This window comes from Octodon degus, unplaced genomic scaffold (assembly GCF_000260255.1).
Source record: "Octodon degus isolate 3935 unplaced genomic scaffold, OctDeg1.0 scaffold00040, whole genome shotgun sequence".
In the NCBI taxonomy this organism is placed as follows: Eukaryota; Metazoa; Chordata; class Mammalia; order Rodentia; family Octodontidae; genus Octodon; species Octodon degus.
This window is the reverse complement of record NW_004524616.1, coordinates 10680418-10696460: the sequence shown is the minus strand read 5'-3', so window position 1 is coordinate 10696460 and position 16043 is coordinate 10680418. Positions and strand designations below refer to the sequence as shown.

The 16043-nt window shown below is 39.6% G+C and overlaps 1 protein-coding gene and 1 long non-coding RNA gene across 2 annotated transcripts in view; one reads left to right on the top strand and one right to left on the bottom strand.

Annotated features, from left to right (window-relative positions):
• Window positions 1-16043, top strand: part of Megf10 (multiple EGF like domains 10) — a 192742-nt gene that overhangs the window by 32369 nt on the left and 144330 nt on the right. The gene's annotated exons all lie outside the window — the stretch shown is intronic.
• The window catches only part of LOC111816786, a 23766-nt gene continuing 17446 nt past the window's right edge, over window positions 9724-16043 (bottom strand). Inside the window, exons 3-4 of the long non-coding RNA XR_002821119.1 lie at window positions 12814-12816; window positions 9724-9736 (exon numbers count right to left, since the gene is read on the bottom strand). This is a non-coding gene — a long non-coding RNA (uncharacterized LOC111816786). The remainder of the gene's footprint in view (window positions 9737-12813; window positions 12817-16043) is intronic.

The window sequence follows — 16043 nt, the reverse complement described above, 5'->3', positions numbered from 1 at the left end:
CTACACTCCCACCAGCAGTGGAGAAGGGTTCCTTTTTCCCCACAGCCTCTCCAACATTTGTTGTTGGGTGATTTCTTTATGATAGCCATTCTTTCTGAGCTCCCAGTCTTGACCTAATTCAGCAACCATTTATTGAACATCTGTTAAATTCTTACAGATGGGGAGAGACGTTGAAACCAGGGAGAGGGGGAATGAGAGTCAAGATAAAGTCATAAGATTTATTTTGAAGAATCTTATAATATAGTTGACGAGATGGGATTGAGTATTTCAAAAGATGACCAGTAGCCTCAGATAACATACAGGACCAGAGGAAGGATATGGAGAGTTGATTCCATTGGGGATTTTTAAAATGTAATTTCTAGTGAAAATCTCTGGAAATACTTTTACTCCTGCCTTGAACACATTATTAAGTAGAGAATGAAAGACTACGTTATTGCAGAAAGAGAAATAAGTGGGCAGGAAGCTTATACTATAGCTTGATTTTCAGACAGTTAGGGAAACTCACAAGTCACCTGAGGGAATCATACAAATGAACCGTAGACCTTGTCAAATTAGCAGGGTAGGAAAAATATATTCCAATCAGGAAGCTACTTCCATCCTCCATAGCGTCTTCAATTGAAGTAGTCTTTGTGTATATTAAATCCATTTGATTTTATTTTCCCTTGTTAAATTGAATGATCAGGAAGTTTAAAACCTTGAATGAATGACACTAATATAGTTTATGTAGCCTGCTCCTTTATAATAAGGAATTGAATGCATTCTCTGCGCTGGGCTCACACTGAGCGTTTCTAGTACGTGTCAGCAGTGAAGGGGCTGCTACTAGAGATCTTGATGTACATATCTATGTATGCTTTCAGGGAGAGAAGTTACAGTAAAGGTGAAAAGAAAATAACATTTAATAAGGACAAGAGTGAAAGGGAAAAGAGCAATGTTAGGGGTTATAAAGTCTGTGCACCTGCTGAGTTCAGATCTCAGTTTCAGTTCGAAATCTTTTATCTTCCTTGGTTGAGTTGTTATTACAATTATTTGCCTAAAGATAAGTTTTCACCATGAAAACTAATTATCCACATGTTAATATTAAAACTTTTTTCTTTTTTGTTAGTGCTAAAGTGAGTGTCTATGTAGAAAAATTTAAAGGAAAATATATTCTGAGTGTATTTTAATAGCTCCCACTTTTTAGGTGCCAAGTGGTTCATCCTATTACATTTTCTTTTCTTCATTCCAAATCAGTGTATTGTTGGTATTTGTGTCCCTCTGAAAAAATTGTTTCTCAGAAGAAAGTCCCGGGGCCGGGGAGATAGCTCAGTAGAATAAGCACTTGCCTGGCAAGCACAAAGGCCTGAGTTCAATCCCTGGTTCCAAAAAAAAAAAAAAAAAGAAAGAAAAGAAAAAAGAAAGTCCCTTCTTGTTTATTTGTGTCCTACTAGCAGACACCCTCACTATACATGGACTATCGTGATTAGTTAATAAAGGTGAAACAATAAAAAAATGAGTGTACATTTATGCTCACTTCTGCATAAAGGAGATACTTGCCTCATCTGGGTAAGTACAATTGCTTATATATATTTGGGGCCCATCAATATATTTTTTTATTGATAGTCACAACATGAGTTTTGTCAAAGGTCATCATTCTCAAAATCAGGCTTTACAAATATGAGTCCTTTTCTTTTCCTTTCTGTTATATTTCTAGCAGAAATTCTTAATTACTTTGTATAAAATCTTGTCCTTTTTCTAAATTAGATTTATGTAATACTTCATAAATATATCGAAGGATTTTTCTTTTGCTCTGAATGCCTTCAGGGCAGGTTTGGCTGGCTTGAGTTGTGGGGATTGAACCACAGCAACCTGAGGATGACAGCTTTGTTGAAGCAGCCACTTAAAGAACTGAGCTGAGGGGCAGGCCCCCTGTATTGAAGTGAACAGACCAGTCAGTCCTTCAGTCACTGTGGACTCTGGCAATCTGCTATTTCTAGAGAGTTCATTCTGGAGTGCTCCTAAACATTATCTTGGAAAAAGAGAAATAAGTTGACAGGAAGCTTGTGTTACAGTATGATTCTCAAACAGCAAAGTTTACTTGCCATCTGAGGGAATCGTAGAAATGAACCACAGACTTTGTCAAATTAGCACAGTAGGAAAAGTATATTTCAGGCAGGAAACTATTTCACTGAAATGGGTCCCTGTACAGGCCCACTTAGGCAGGAGCCAGGAATTAGGCTGTCTAGCAAAGGAAATACAGCATTTCAAAGAAGTTCTTAGCAGAGCGAAAGGCTGCCGTTGAGAAATGGCCTCTGGTGCCTGTCTCCTATGTTCTGCCTTTGTTATTTCCCACAGGCTTCCATTTCCTCACTCAGCCCCTTCTAGATGCTTCCTTAGCTGCTCCCAAATGTATGTCCATGGTCACTTTGTCTTACTCACAAATGAGATGACTGACATGTCTGCAACAATCACAAACAAATACAGCCATAGTTACATAAAGCACTTGATGAAAATAAATGCCAATGAGAAGAAAGGCTTCAGCATTAAAAGGAATTTATAGTATGATTAGTAAATAAGCTATTGGAAGTGCCTGGTTTTCTTCAGGGACTACATACATTTTCTTTAATCAAAGCAGATATTTTTTCAGATAAAATTTTCATTGTTTTATGTTTATCATCAACTAGTGCTGCATTATTTTGTTTCAGCTCAAAGATTTTCCAATGCGGTTGTATAGTGTAGCCATTAATTAGGATAAACTTTCCCTTTCATGTTAGGTTGAGGAAAGCATTTGGATCAAGAAAAACTGATTTAGATACTTGGAGCTTTATTGTTCCTGTGGGTCATTCATTCATGTATTTCATTCGTAGTTAATGTAGTTCTGAGATATTAATGAGTTCTCCCTATCTAGCTGGAACCCAGAGACAAATAGTTTGCTATTATTAGTAAACTAATAGATTAAGGAGTCTATCAGTTAGTGTCATAATGAGCACAAAAATGGCAAATCTAACAGTGTGAGTTAGTACTCTGCAAACAAACACATCACCGTCGGTATGTTCTAGGGTGCTACATGAGCAAGCAAGAGGGATGTCGTGGCTGCTTGGGAGCTCTGCTTTGAAGAGTGAGTGAATCAAACTGACCAGGGCAAAGGGCATTCCCAGTAGCAGGAACCACATGGCAAAGACAGTGGAGTTCTGTCTATCTGGGGATTGCTTAAGCGACATGCTCGTGTGAGAGTTTGCTGGGTGATGAGGTAGACTTAGATCATCTTTAGACTCAAACTTGTCTTCAATGTCAAGCTCTCAAAAGCTTTTAAACCAAAGAGTAAGGGCTGGCCAGATAGCTCAGCAGACTAGAGTACCTGCTTAGGCAGATGCAGGGACTGGGGTTTGATCCCCAGTTTGCTGTACTGGCCCTGCCCCCGCAGGTCGTGCTGAGACAGCAATTGAGACTGGGCATGGTGGCACATGCCTGTAATCTCAGCACTTGGGAGGCTGAACACAGGAGGATCACTATGAGTCTGAACTGTGTAGTGAGACCCTGCACTAAAAATACACACACACACACACACACACACACACACACACACACACACACACAAAAGAGTATATTGCTCTGGTTTGTGCTTTTTGAAGCATTGGTGGTAGTGTGGAGGGGAATTTGAAAGTTGATGGGTAAAAGTGATGAACTGATTAAGCCAAAAAACTAGTCAGTATTTCTAGGCACAGGCTTTAAAACATCATGATCAGTAAAGTGATCAGTGAGTGGGTTAGTAACCCCAGAGAGCTCTTCTCCCTTTCCTTGCATGAGGACACATCCAGAATCCAATGAACTAAGACACAGGACCTTGCCAGAGGTCAGTGTGCCAGCACCCTAGAGGCTACTACTTTATGCAGTGCTCTACCAAGAGTAGTATCAGGTCCAGGGAGATAGTAGGTTAAGTCCTACCTGGCAAGTGCAAGATCTTGAATTCAGTCCTTGGTACAAAAAAAAGGTGGCATCAACCACAGAAAAATTTAATTGTATCTTTATTATCTTCATGTGTAGCAAGTCATATTACCGGGCAAAACAAACTGATAGCACCTCGGATGTTGACCTAATGTCATCCTAAGGGAGGCTAGTCGGGAAGCAGGTTTGTGACCTTGTGCACGTGAAGAATGTCTCTGGATCATAGCATCCATCTGGCAAGATCAGTAGCAGAGCACCATCCTGCAGAAGGTGGTAATTCACACAGGTTATTGAATCATAGGCATTCAAGAGCTGAATACAAAGGGCAAAAGCGAAACTATAACTCTAGAAATTTGCTTTCTATGAGAGCTGCTTTCCTGGCTGGTGTTCTGAAAGGAAGGTAAAGCAGTGAGGAAGTTGGTGGCTCGCCAGAGATCAGTTCTATCATAAGCCAGACCAGAACTTACCCCATCACTTACCCTTTTGTCCCCACACATCCAGATCCTGGATTTCATTACAAATGGGAGAGGATAAGTTAGGAGTCATAGGGCAATCGGAAGACAGAATTATGGATAATGGAAATGAAGGAGAGGGTATGGAGAGTGGCTTTCAATTTTCTTATCAATATGATATTGTTCTTCAGGGTCAGTCAGGGTCATTTCTTGGATGAATAAAAGATCTGTCTGGATACCACAGGAAGTGGAGCTATTTCAGCATGTAGCATTTTGTCTACTAACACAAGGCTGTGTTTTAAGAGCCATAAAGCTGGGATTTGGGTTGTGACCTTTTATATTTGCATGTATATGCCTTTGGTGAGGAAATGGAGGTGGGAGAGGAAACTGCTCAAGTGCTTTCTCTTGAATGTCCTGACCAAGTGCAGCTTTGAATAATTATGTTCTTCTGCTTACTTGCACTTCCTCAGCAGTTTCCTTAGATATTGTCTCAAATCTTCAAAACTTTGGCCATGGGGTCTTAAAGCCACAAAGTGTTTGTGGCAGTGCCTGCTGCAAGGGATACCAGTGGTTACTCCACATCCTGGTCTGGATTAGTGGTTCAGAACAGCATCCACTGTGAAAAGGGGCAGCTGAATCACCATGTCCCTATTTGAGACATCTGTAGAGCATAAACATGGAAGTAATTTATGAGCTTTTTTTTTGGTGGCCAGCTCAGCCCACCCTGGGGCTGGTGCAGCATGTGGTGCTGGGGATCGAACTGTGGCCCCTGAGTGCTTGCTTAAGCTCCCCTAAGCAAGAGCTTTACACCTCTGAGCTATCTCGCCGGCCCTTTATGCGCTTTTTAATTCACATTCTCAATGAAGTAAGTAGCATAGTCACTCAGAGAATCACACTTTTAATGAATTTGCATTTCAAGAAGCATTTGTGGGTACCATTATTTTAGAAAGACCGATGGTTTTTCCTGATGGAGAGAGAGGTAATCTGTTGGAAGTTGACAGACCTGAGTTCTGGCTTCTAGTGTTAGACCTTATGCACAAGTGAGCTCTGCAATCATGATTAATCACTTTAACTTGGGGCTTCAATAATTTCGTCCATAAAATGAAAGTTATTAAGGCCTTCAACTCAGACATTTCTGTTCTACTATTTCTTGGCCCAAAAGCTCTATAAAAACCAGGGTATATGTAATTGTTTGGGAACTTTTAGGAGCAAATGAATATTAAAACCTAAGTGGTATAGCTATTAAAAGATAGCTTTGTGTGCATGTGTATGTGCTTGTAGATGTGCCCACATTTGCCTTCATAAGACCTGGATGTGTGAATTATCAGGAAAGTTTTCTTTCTTTCTTTCTTTTTTTTTTTTTCATAGGCAGAAGCCTTCTTGGCTTCGGGTTTCTTCTCTTTAGTGTCTGGCTTCTCAGTTTTTTCATCCACCATTTTGCAAGATGGGAAAGAGATGCATGAGGTAGTTTTATTTTTTATTTATTTTTAACATTTATTTATTTGTGGGGGGGCAGCTCAGCCCACCTGGGGGTGGGGCTGGCTGGCATGTGGTGCTGGGGGATTGAACCGCGGTCCCTGTGCTTTGCCAAGCTTGTTCCAAGTGGGTGCTTTAGACCACTGAGCCATCTCACCAGCCCCCAGGAAAGTTTTCTAAAGTCTTACTTCTACAGAAATTCTTTTTCTCCCAAAGTCTTTGTTCCCCTGTGGAGTTTTAATTTCTAAGAAATGATCTTTGAGGAAAGAAAGATTTGACTTGGATTACTTAGCTGAGACCTAGTAATGAGAATCTCAGTGAATGAAGATCAGGTGGATGGTCCCGAGCTAGGCAAGCAGGTGACATGTAGGTGCTCCTTGCCATGCCAGTGGTGGGGGCTGAAGGCCACTTATCAGCCTTTCTCCTATTGCTGCATGTACCAAGGGGAACAATACTTCTGCAGGCATTCTGGCTTCCTAGCACTGTCCCTGACCTCCCTGCACTGTGTGCAAGAAGAGTCAAGATTCTGGGGACGCTCAACATCCAACTGCCCATCCAAGGATTACATTTACTCTTCTTTCTCCTTATTTTAGTTGGTTTTTTTTTTTCAAAATAAATTGCTTCTTTCATTACTTATTTTGTTGTGATTAGATTTTTTGCTTCTCAAATTGAGTGGGGGATTGGTGAATCATGAAATGTTTCAGATTTTTCAACAATCAATATTTTTGGTTGAAGATAGACAAAATAAAGCAGTAAGTCCTTTTCTTCCTGGATAGATCAAGTTCCATTTTCTAGTATATTTTTCTTAAATCTCTTCACCAATGGAGCACCTGAGATTTCCTGAAGTGTTTGGGTTTGCCATCAGGAAACGTTCTCACCTACTGTCCATCCCGGTGTTTGATCCAGCTCTGACCTTCCTCTTTCACTCATTCACTTTTGTACTTCATGTTCTTAGGAATCTTGCCTATTTGCCTGTTCTCTGAGAGGCTACTTTCTCCCTCCGTTTTACTTCTAGTTCCTCTGTTTATAACTTCTTTTGCTTCATCTACTTACCAGGCAGAAATACTTTCTAAATTTTCATACTTATTTTATAACCCTGTTTTGGCCTCAGTCACATTTTACATTGTCATATCATTGTCATCTACATAATGCTACTTGTGCATGAGGTTGTAAAGGTACCTTCACTGATGTTTCATTAGTGAAATTTTGCAGTTTCCATTTGAAAAAAACACATTGTAAGAACACTTGATCACATTTAAATTAGGTCTGTTGAGTAGGTAGTGTCAATATAAGAGCATGAGACCAGGACCTTCAAATATGATAGAAAGGAAATAGCATAGCTCCCAACCTGCAAGATGTTTGGTATGCCGAGTTTGTGTTCTTTAAAATCTAAGGATGAATTCTAGGAACTGTGGAGGTTAAGAGTAGGAAAAATTTGTAGAGTGGGAAAGATAGAGCTTCCAAGAGGCAGGAGGAGCCCCAAGTGGGTTGCTGAGGACCTCATTTCTCAGGGAAAGTTTTATAAAGTACAACCATGTGGGCACAAAATAGGTTGCATCTATGATCAACCAATACGATTATAAGTACAGCCACTTAGGAATATTGACTCAATAGAGAAGCAGGTCATGTAGCAAATGCACGTGGAAAGAACAGAGAACTTTATAGCAAATGATGAGTATAAGCAGCTTAGTCACCCACAGAGGGGACTGATGTCTATCTAGACTTTAGCACAACAGGTGCTCCCACTTAGCTCAGGCCTGGTCTTTCTATCTTTTTCTTGAGGCCTGGTCTCCAACAGATACACCTCCAGCCACAGTTGTAAAGAGTTGTCCTCTTCGTCCTGACTCTTTGGAGGGCCAAGCCCTATCCGACAGCCTCTGTTTCTTCCTAACTCAGCTGTATGCAATAGTAGTATTGCATCAATGTTTAATTCCCACATCATTTGCCATCATTACATATGTCAATATTCTTATTCTTAGTAAATGCACACTGAAATATATTTTTAAATTTATTTCTTAAATTAAACTTATTTATTTCTTTATTTTTAATGTATTTGGTACAGGATCTCACTACACAGCTTGGACTCATAGTGATACTTCGGTTGTCAGCCTCCCTAGTGCTGGGATTATAGGCATGGGCCACCATGCCCAGTCTCATTGGCTGGCTCAGTCAGACCTGCGCAGCTTGCGGTACCGGGGATCAAACCTCAGTTCTTGTGCTTGCCTAAGCAGGCGCTTAGTCTGCTGAGCTAGCTCACCAGCCCCACACTGAAACGTTTGGATGTAAAGGGCCGTGATATGCACAAATTACTCTCAGATTCTTGGAAATATCTTTATATATTGCACATAAATGTGTATGGATGGGTATTATTTATTTTTCTGTCTCAAGGAAATTGGAAATTATTTCAAGATAAAAATTAAGAAATTTAAGGCTGACACACAAAATTGTAAATATTTGAGGTTTTTTTTATATTGAGGTTTTAAAGTTCCCTTTTCATTCTAATATCAACTTCTTAAAAGATGTGTCAGGTGCAAGTATTTCCTCCCATTCTGTAGGCTGTCTCTACCTTCTCTGGATTGTTTCCCTTGCTGTGAAGACTTTCACTTTGAGGTAATTCCATTTGTCTATTTTTTTCTTTTGTTTCCATTCTTTTATTTTCTTGCTCACAAAAGCTCCTTACCAATTCCAATGTCCTAAAGAAATTCCTCCATGTTCTTCTAACAGTTTTGTAGCTTCAGGCCTTACATTTCAGTCTTCATTTTAGTTAATTTTTTGGGTAGCTGATGAGAGAAAGGGTAGGGCTACATTCTTTTGCATTATCCAATTTTCCTAGCATCATTTATTGAAAAGATCATCCTCTCTCCAGTGTGTGTTCTTAACACTTTCATCAAAAAATCACCTTGCAGTACCTGTGTGGGTTTACTTCTAGGTGCTCTAGTCTGTCCGACTGGTCTGTGCGCCAAGTTTTGTAGCAGCATCGTGCTCTTCTGATTACACTACTAAGCTTTGTAATATGTCAAGTAATGTAATGCTTCCTGCTTTGTTCTTTTTGCTTAAGATTTTTTTTTGTAATTTCATATAAATTAAAAAAATTTTTTTTGGTTCTGCGAAGAATGTCATTGGTATTATGGTAGGGACTCTTAATTTTGTAAGCAGCCTTAGGTAGCATGGAAACTTCAATGATATTGCTTCTTCTAAGCTATCTTGTATCTTCAATTTGCTTCATCAATGTTTTATAATTTTCATTGTCATAGCCTTTCATTTCTTTGATTACTTTTATTCCTAGGTACTTAGTTTCATTTTCTGGTAGATACTGTAAATGAGATTGCTTTCCTGATTTGTGTCAGACATTTGGCTCTTGTCATATAGCCGTGCTACTGATTTTTATATTTTTATTTTGTAGCCTGCAAATTTGCTGAACTTGTTTATTAGTTCTAATAGATTTTTGGGAGAGACTTTGGGATTTTTTTATAAATCAGATTATGTCATCAATTGTGACAGTTTTACTTCTTTTCAATTTTTTAAAAAAATAATTTTATTGGTACACTATCATATTCATCATAGGGAATTTGTATCTGTACATATTATACTTTTTTCCCACTCTCCCTCCTTCCCTTCAAGCCTTCTTCCTTCTCTCTTTGTAAAACTTTGTTCCTAGTGCCCTTTATTTCTTTCTCTTGCCTAATTGCTCTGGCCAGGACTTTCAATACTATGTTGAATAAAGTGGTAAAAGTGAGTGTGCTTGTCTTATGCAAGACTTTAAGTTTGAGAACCTGCAGGGCTCATCTCAATATTGTATTAGCTCCTAGTCCTTTAGTATATTAAGGAACATTCCTTCTATGCCTAGTTTATCTAGAATTTTCATCAGAAATGGATGTTTAATTTTACTAAATGCCTTTCCTACATCTGTTTAAATAATCACACGGTTTTTGGTCTTCCTTCTGTTGATGTGGTATGTATTTTTCATGTGGTAGAGCATGTGTATTCATGAATCGCATTTTGCCATAGTTCAATAATCTTTTAATGTGTTTTGGTTGGCAAACAAAACACCAAAGATTTTGTTCACCAAAGATTTTAGTTTATAGCCATCTTTTTTTTGTATTCTTATCTGGTTTTAGCATACTGGTAATGCTAAGTTATCAATTTTGGGGAGCATATTTGTTTATAAAATTCTCTACTGGGGCTGGAGAGATGGCTCAGTGGTCTAAAGCACCTACTTGAAACAAGCTTGGCAAAGCACAGGGACCACAGTTCGATCCCCCAGCACCACATGCCAGCCAGCCCTGCCGCCTGGTGGACTGAGCTGGCCACACACACAATAAATAAATGTAATAAATAAAAATAAATAAATTAAAAAAAAATTCTCTACTGACCCTTTTGACTTCTTTTTCATTTCTTTTATTTATTTGAATTTTCTTTTTTTCCCCCTTTGTCTAGCTAAGGGTCTCTCAGTTTTATTCTCCTACAAACTAGCTTATGTTTCACTGACCTTTTGTATTCTTTGTTTTTAAGTTTTATTTCATTGTTATTATTTCTTCCTTTCTACTAAAACAGCCTGTGGCTCCAAGCCTCCGTGAAGATAGTGCTTGTACTCCCAACAGTGTAACACAATCAGGCATTACACTAGCCCAGATAGCTGACAACTGCTGGATCCTTTATACTAATTTTGAGTTTGTTTTCTTCTTATTTTTCAAATTCTTTGAGGTGCACTGATGGAGACCTTTCTATTTTTTGATGTCTCCAATGATTGTTATAAGTGACCCTTTTGGGGCCGTGGAGATAGCTCAGCAGTCTAAGTGCCTGCCTAGGCAGGTGCAAGGACCTGGGTTTGATCCCCAGTACCATATGTGGTGCTGGCCTCACCCTAGGTGTGCTGTGCCAGCCGCCAAGACCAGGGCTGGTAGCACACACCTGTAATCCCAGTGCTGGGGAGGCTGAAATAGGACCACTATGAGCCTGAGCTGCATAGTGAGAACTTATATCAAATACATAAAATTAAAAACAAAATTGACCCTCTTAGTACTGACTTTGCTGTGTCCCACATGTTTAGAATGTTGGATTTCTATTTTTGTTAATTTGAAGAGACCAAGAATTGAACTCAGAACTTTTTGCTTGCCAGGCAGGCACTTATGCAGATGACCTATCTCTTAGGCCCTGAAGAGATTCTTTAATTCCTTTCTTAATTTCTGTATCAATCTACTGGCACTGGAAAGTCAATTTTTTAATTTCCATAAATTTGTATAATTCTAAGACCTTTTCTTGTCTTTGGCTTGTATTTGCATTGCATCATGACCAAAATGACACTCTATGCAATTTCAAAATTTTTTCAAATACTGAGAATCAAATCCAGATCCTTATACAGACCAGACAAGAGCTTTATCACTTTGCCATATTCCTAGCCTCTAATTTCCATTTTTAAAAATCTTTTGAAACCAAAAGCATTTTAGTCATCTTGTATAATTTGACTGGCAACAAACTCTTACTATTTAAATTTTCATATGCAAATATAGCATTTAAATTTTCATATACTAATATTTATATACTAATAATTATACTATAAACATAGAAAACCAGTTAGGATGCAGGAAAATAAAAAGAACATTTGTGGATGAAAAAGTAACTCTAAGAGGAGCATGAAACCCAATCTTTTTTTTTTTGAAACCCAATCTTTAATGTTTATAAATAATCTGTGATATAAAGGACATAATGAACTTTCCAGGTTATGAGTTAGTACCGTTCCTCTGCATCAAGCAGGTTAATTCTGGGTGTTCACACATGCTAAATAGTTAAAAGTAAATGACAGAATTTGGGACACTGCTTTGAGTGGAAAAAAAACCTAGCAGACGCACCTTATAACAGGCATTGGTGAGTTTACCCCTCTAGCCACAAAAGAATAAACTGTGATTCGATGGTGTTAGGCTCTTGCCAAAAGCCAGAATATAAGGTCAAGAGTGCAGAATTATTTTAGGTGGTTCTTCTGTGGACTACTTCTGCTCAAGTTGCCAACAGAATTATGGGCATTACTGAGAGGTATTTGGGATGTAAATGAATGTAGCTTGAGTGTGGAGATACGTAAGCATTGCATGCTAGTTTTCTATTGCCGGACTACATTATCTAAGAACTTTAAGGCATAAAGCAGTAAACATTTTTAACTCATAAATTTTGTAGACCAAGACTTGGGAGTAGCTTAGCTGGTGGTTCTGGTTCAGGGTGTCCTGAGGTTGCAATCAGTTCCTTGGCAGGGCCACAGCTGTCAGAAGCCTCAACAATGGCTGGAGGATCTGGTTTCTGGATGGGTCACCCATGTGGGCCTTGGCCGGAGGCTTCCATTCCTCACTTGTCCATCTCTCTCTCAGCTGCTTGATGGCCCTGGTGACAGCACAGCTAGCTTTCCACAGAAGGAAGATCCAGACAAGCGGGAACTGCAGTGTCTTTATGACCTAGTTTTGAAAGTTATATTCTTATCCCTTCAGCTATACCCTGCTGGCAACACTGGTCTGCTGTCTGTTCAGTGTGGAAAGTTACGTAGTCTGCGATAGTGAGACTGGCGCCTTCCTCTCTCTTCCACACCTTCCTAGGAGTTGATCATTCTCCTCTGCCATGTGATCCTGTCAGGATGTCCTGAGCCTCCATGTGCCAAAAGTGACAGGGCCAACTAGTTGTGAAGTGAAACCTCCAAAATCCTGAGACAAAGTTTGTTTTCTCTCTAGGTTGACCAACACAGTGGTGGATGCTGAAAGTGGAAGCCATGACAGAATCTTAAAGATTCCTTGTATCAGCAAAGTGCATTTCCACTGAAGTCCTCCTCTGAGGTTGTGCTCAGGGCAATCACTGACTTACTATTTTGACATTATTAATACATTGAGACTTGACTGTTTATGCTCTGTTCATAGATTCAGAGCTCCAAATTACAACATATTGCCTTCTGTGCTTTCTGAGAAGTGTGAGGAGAAATAAGGGATACATTCTTTATAGGTACTGTGATAGACCTAAGTTAAATAGAAATTAATACACAGTCAGAGAAGCTCTGGCTCTCAAGGAAGTCAGCACAAAAATAAAAACATCAGAACTGTGGCCAGAGGCACATCTGGGAAAGGCCAGACCTTGAGATAATGATGCAACGGCTGGCCTGCCTGCCTCCCTAAGGAACAAACAGTAACCTAAGATTGTGTTGTAATTAACCCTACCTGGTATATAGACATCAGTTGCCCAGGGAGGAGACCACAGCATCTGGACTCATCCTTTCCCCAGAATGCCTTTGTTCTTTTCGTGTCGCCTTGCTGCATGACCCACTTCCATTTGGATCAATATTAGCTAAGCAGCTATACTTGTAATTCTATAGTTTGATTGCAGTTTGACCCTGGTTATACCCACAGAGTGACTTTACTGTATAGATTACCCCTCACAAAGGGCCTTGGTAGCGACCCACTTTGGAGACCCCACCTGTCTTTCAGGAGGTCTCTCTCAATCAAACTTTCAGTTCTTCATCTGTTTTCCTTAGAATTCATCCTTTGATATTCAGGGGACATAAATTGGGCACATCTGAGACCTAACAGGTTGAGAGTTACAGTTCTCCTTTATGAAAATGAACAAGTGAGTGGCTGGAGAGATAGCTCAGAGGCATAAGCACCTACCTGGCAAGCACAAGGACCCGAGTTGGATCACGGCCCCGCATGCCCTGTGGTCTCTGCCCTGGATCCCTGGGGACTGCTTCCTTGACCCTGGATATAGGTGCCCACAGTGCAGCCCCAGAACCAGGCATGGTGGCGCAGATCTGTAATCCCAGTACTCGGAAGGTTGAGCCAGGAGGATCTCTGTGAGTTCGAGACCAGCCTGGGGGCTATAAAAAGGAGCCTCAGGTCAGCCCAAATGGCACAGTGAGACCCTGTCTCAAATAAAAAAAAAAAAAATGAACAATTGAAATGGACTCTTGGTGGGGGGGAAAAGCATCTCTTCTTGAGATATCATTTTTAATTTGAAGGACTGTGGGCTTGAAAAAACTCTCAAAGGGCACCCAAGCTATTTCTATGAGTATGCTTAGTGATTCCAGAAAGATAATAGATTTAAAGTCAAGATTAATTGTCTAGCCACATAGCTCCGCAGACTAAAGCACCTGCTTAGGCAGAATGCAGCAGCAGGGATGCAACCCCCGGTTGTGCTGTGCCAGCCCCACCCCTGGGGTGCACTGAGAGGGCGATTGAGACTGGGTGTGGTGGTGTGTGCCTGTAATCCCAGTGCTTGGGAGGCTGAAAACAGGAAAATCACTACGAGTCTGATCTGTGTAGTAAAACCCTGTAGACCCTGTACTAAATACATAAAAAAAGATTAATTGTCTAGAATTATTAATCCCTCTGGAATTGCAAAAATGAATTAGTAACTCAATGCCCCATCATTTATTTCTCCTTAACACACAGATAAAGAAGCCATTTGTTATTAGAACCCAGCCTAGCATTCTAAGTGTTTTATTCCACCTGATTATTTATGAAGTCTTTTGGTGGTCGAATAAGCAAGGCCTGCCTTCTGAGGGGCGCCGCCAGGCAGGAAGAGTTAACTCTGCAGGCTGTGTTTCCTCTTTCTAATAGGAGCTCTTTAGCAATGCTAATCAGTGGTACTGATTTTCTGTTTTGATTTTTCCATGATAATTAAGTGAATGATCTGGGATGCAATCAGGTTTGCACTAGGGGGTTCATGCAAATGAATTACTTTTTTACATGTAAAATTTTGCTAAATGGAATCATAAGGCAAGTTATTTGCAGATGAAGACTGGTTAGGTGAGGGCAGCTTAATGCCCAATTTAGTATTTTGAATATATTCAAGCTATCTATTTTTAATGAAGTAAATCAGCAGTGTGTTGCCTTTTTCAATTGAAATAATGCTTTTTCTTAATAATTGTACTTTGTGTTCATTTGTACTCCAAGGGATAGAGTTATAATAGAGATAGGATGGCACACCATAGAAGAAAGAAAGAAGAAAACTGTATTGGACCTTTTCTTCTTCAGTATAAGAATCAAGGGAATACACATAAACTCCCCAAATCATATAGGAAACAATATGAAAAAGGTGCTTTCCATATTGTGCCCTCTCAGTGGCTTATTTGGATTCCATAGCAATGACTTCATCAAACAAGCTGGAACAAAGAGGACTCACATTTCTGAATATAATGGAAAGTATCAGTGCTACGGTTTATTAGCACGTAGTGAGATGTCTTCCCTCTCCTCTGTATATGACATTTGCATGATTTCCTCAGGTTTAACCAGTTTATTCTGAATTTTGAAAGCAGTGAGGAGGTGGCCAAATTGTGCCTTGCCTGCCCTCCACATTCACAGGGCAGGGCATCAGGTGCAGAGTGTAAGAGGAAACTGGACCATCAATGCCCTTCGATCTTTACATAAAAGAGAATACGCAAGTTCTTTCTTTTTCTTGGCAATTTGATTCTCTTCTGGCAATTTCCAGCTTTACAGACTAAACATTTCTAATTGGTAAATGGATGGTTTGATTTGAGACGGTGACTCAGGAAATAAACTCCTCAATTTAGTGTAATTGTTTATGAGTAGGTGGCAGATTACTGCTTCCCAGCCTTTGTTTTTTTGTGGAGGAAAGAAAGACGCTAATATATATGTATTTCCTGCTTCGTTGAGATGAAATACTGATCCTGACAAGAGCTGTCAGCCAGGGATACGCGCTCTGCTTGCTTGTTACAACTACGTCTGTGAAAGCTTTGCTTTTCTGACAGAGAGAGAAATACTAGCTGAACCTTCTGAGTCTTCAGCTGTGAGATGGGGACAACAAAAATCCCTACTTTGGGGGTATGTGGGGATGAGGGTTAAATAGTTCAGCTAAAAAGCTCACTACCATATCTAGCCCACAGAATTAGCCAAGGAAGCTTAGCTATTCCTATGGCTATTATTATCATCACCATCATCATCCTTTTTATCCACTCTTGTTAAGAAGAATAGCTTGTTCAGTGATGTTGAACTTCAAATTTCACAAATTCATGTCATGAACCTGTGAGAAATAGAAATGCTTTGAATTAATCCAAAAGTCATATTTTAGCTGTTCATGGCTTATATATAGGAGTTATTTAAATACTACTGAAGTAACTTTTTAAAAGATTTTACAACCTCTTTTAATAATTTACATTATCTTTTTATGTACTTAGTAGAGGGATTATAGGGTCTCACTACACAGATTGGA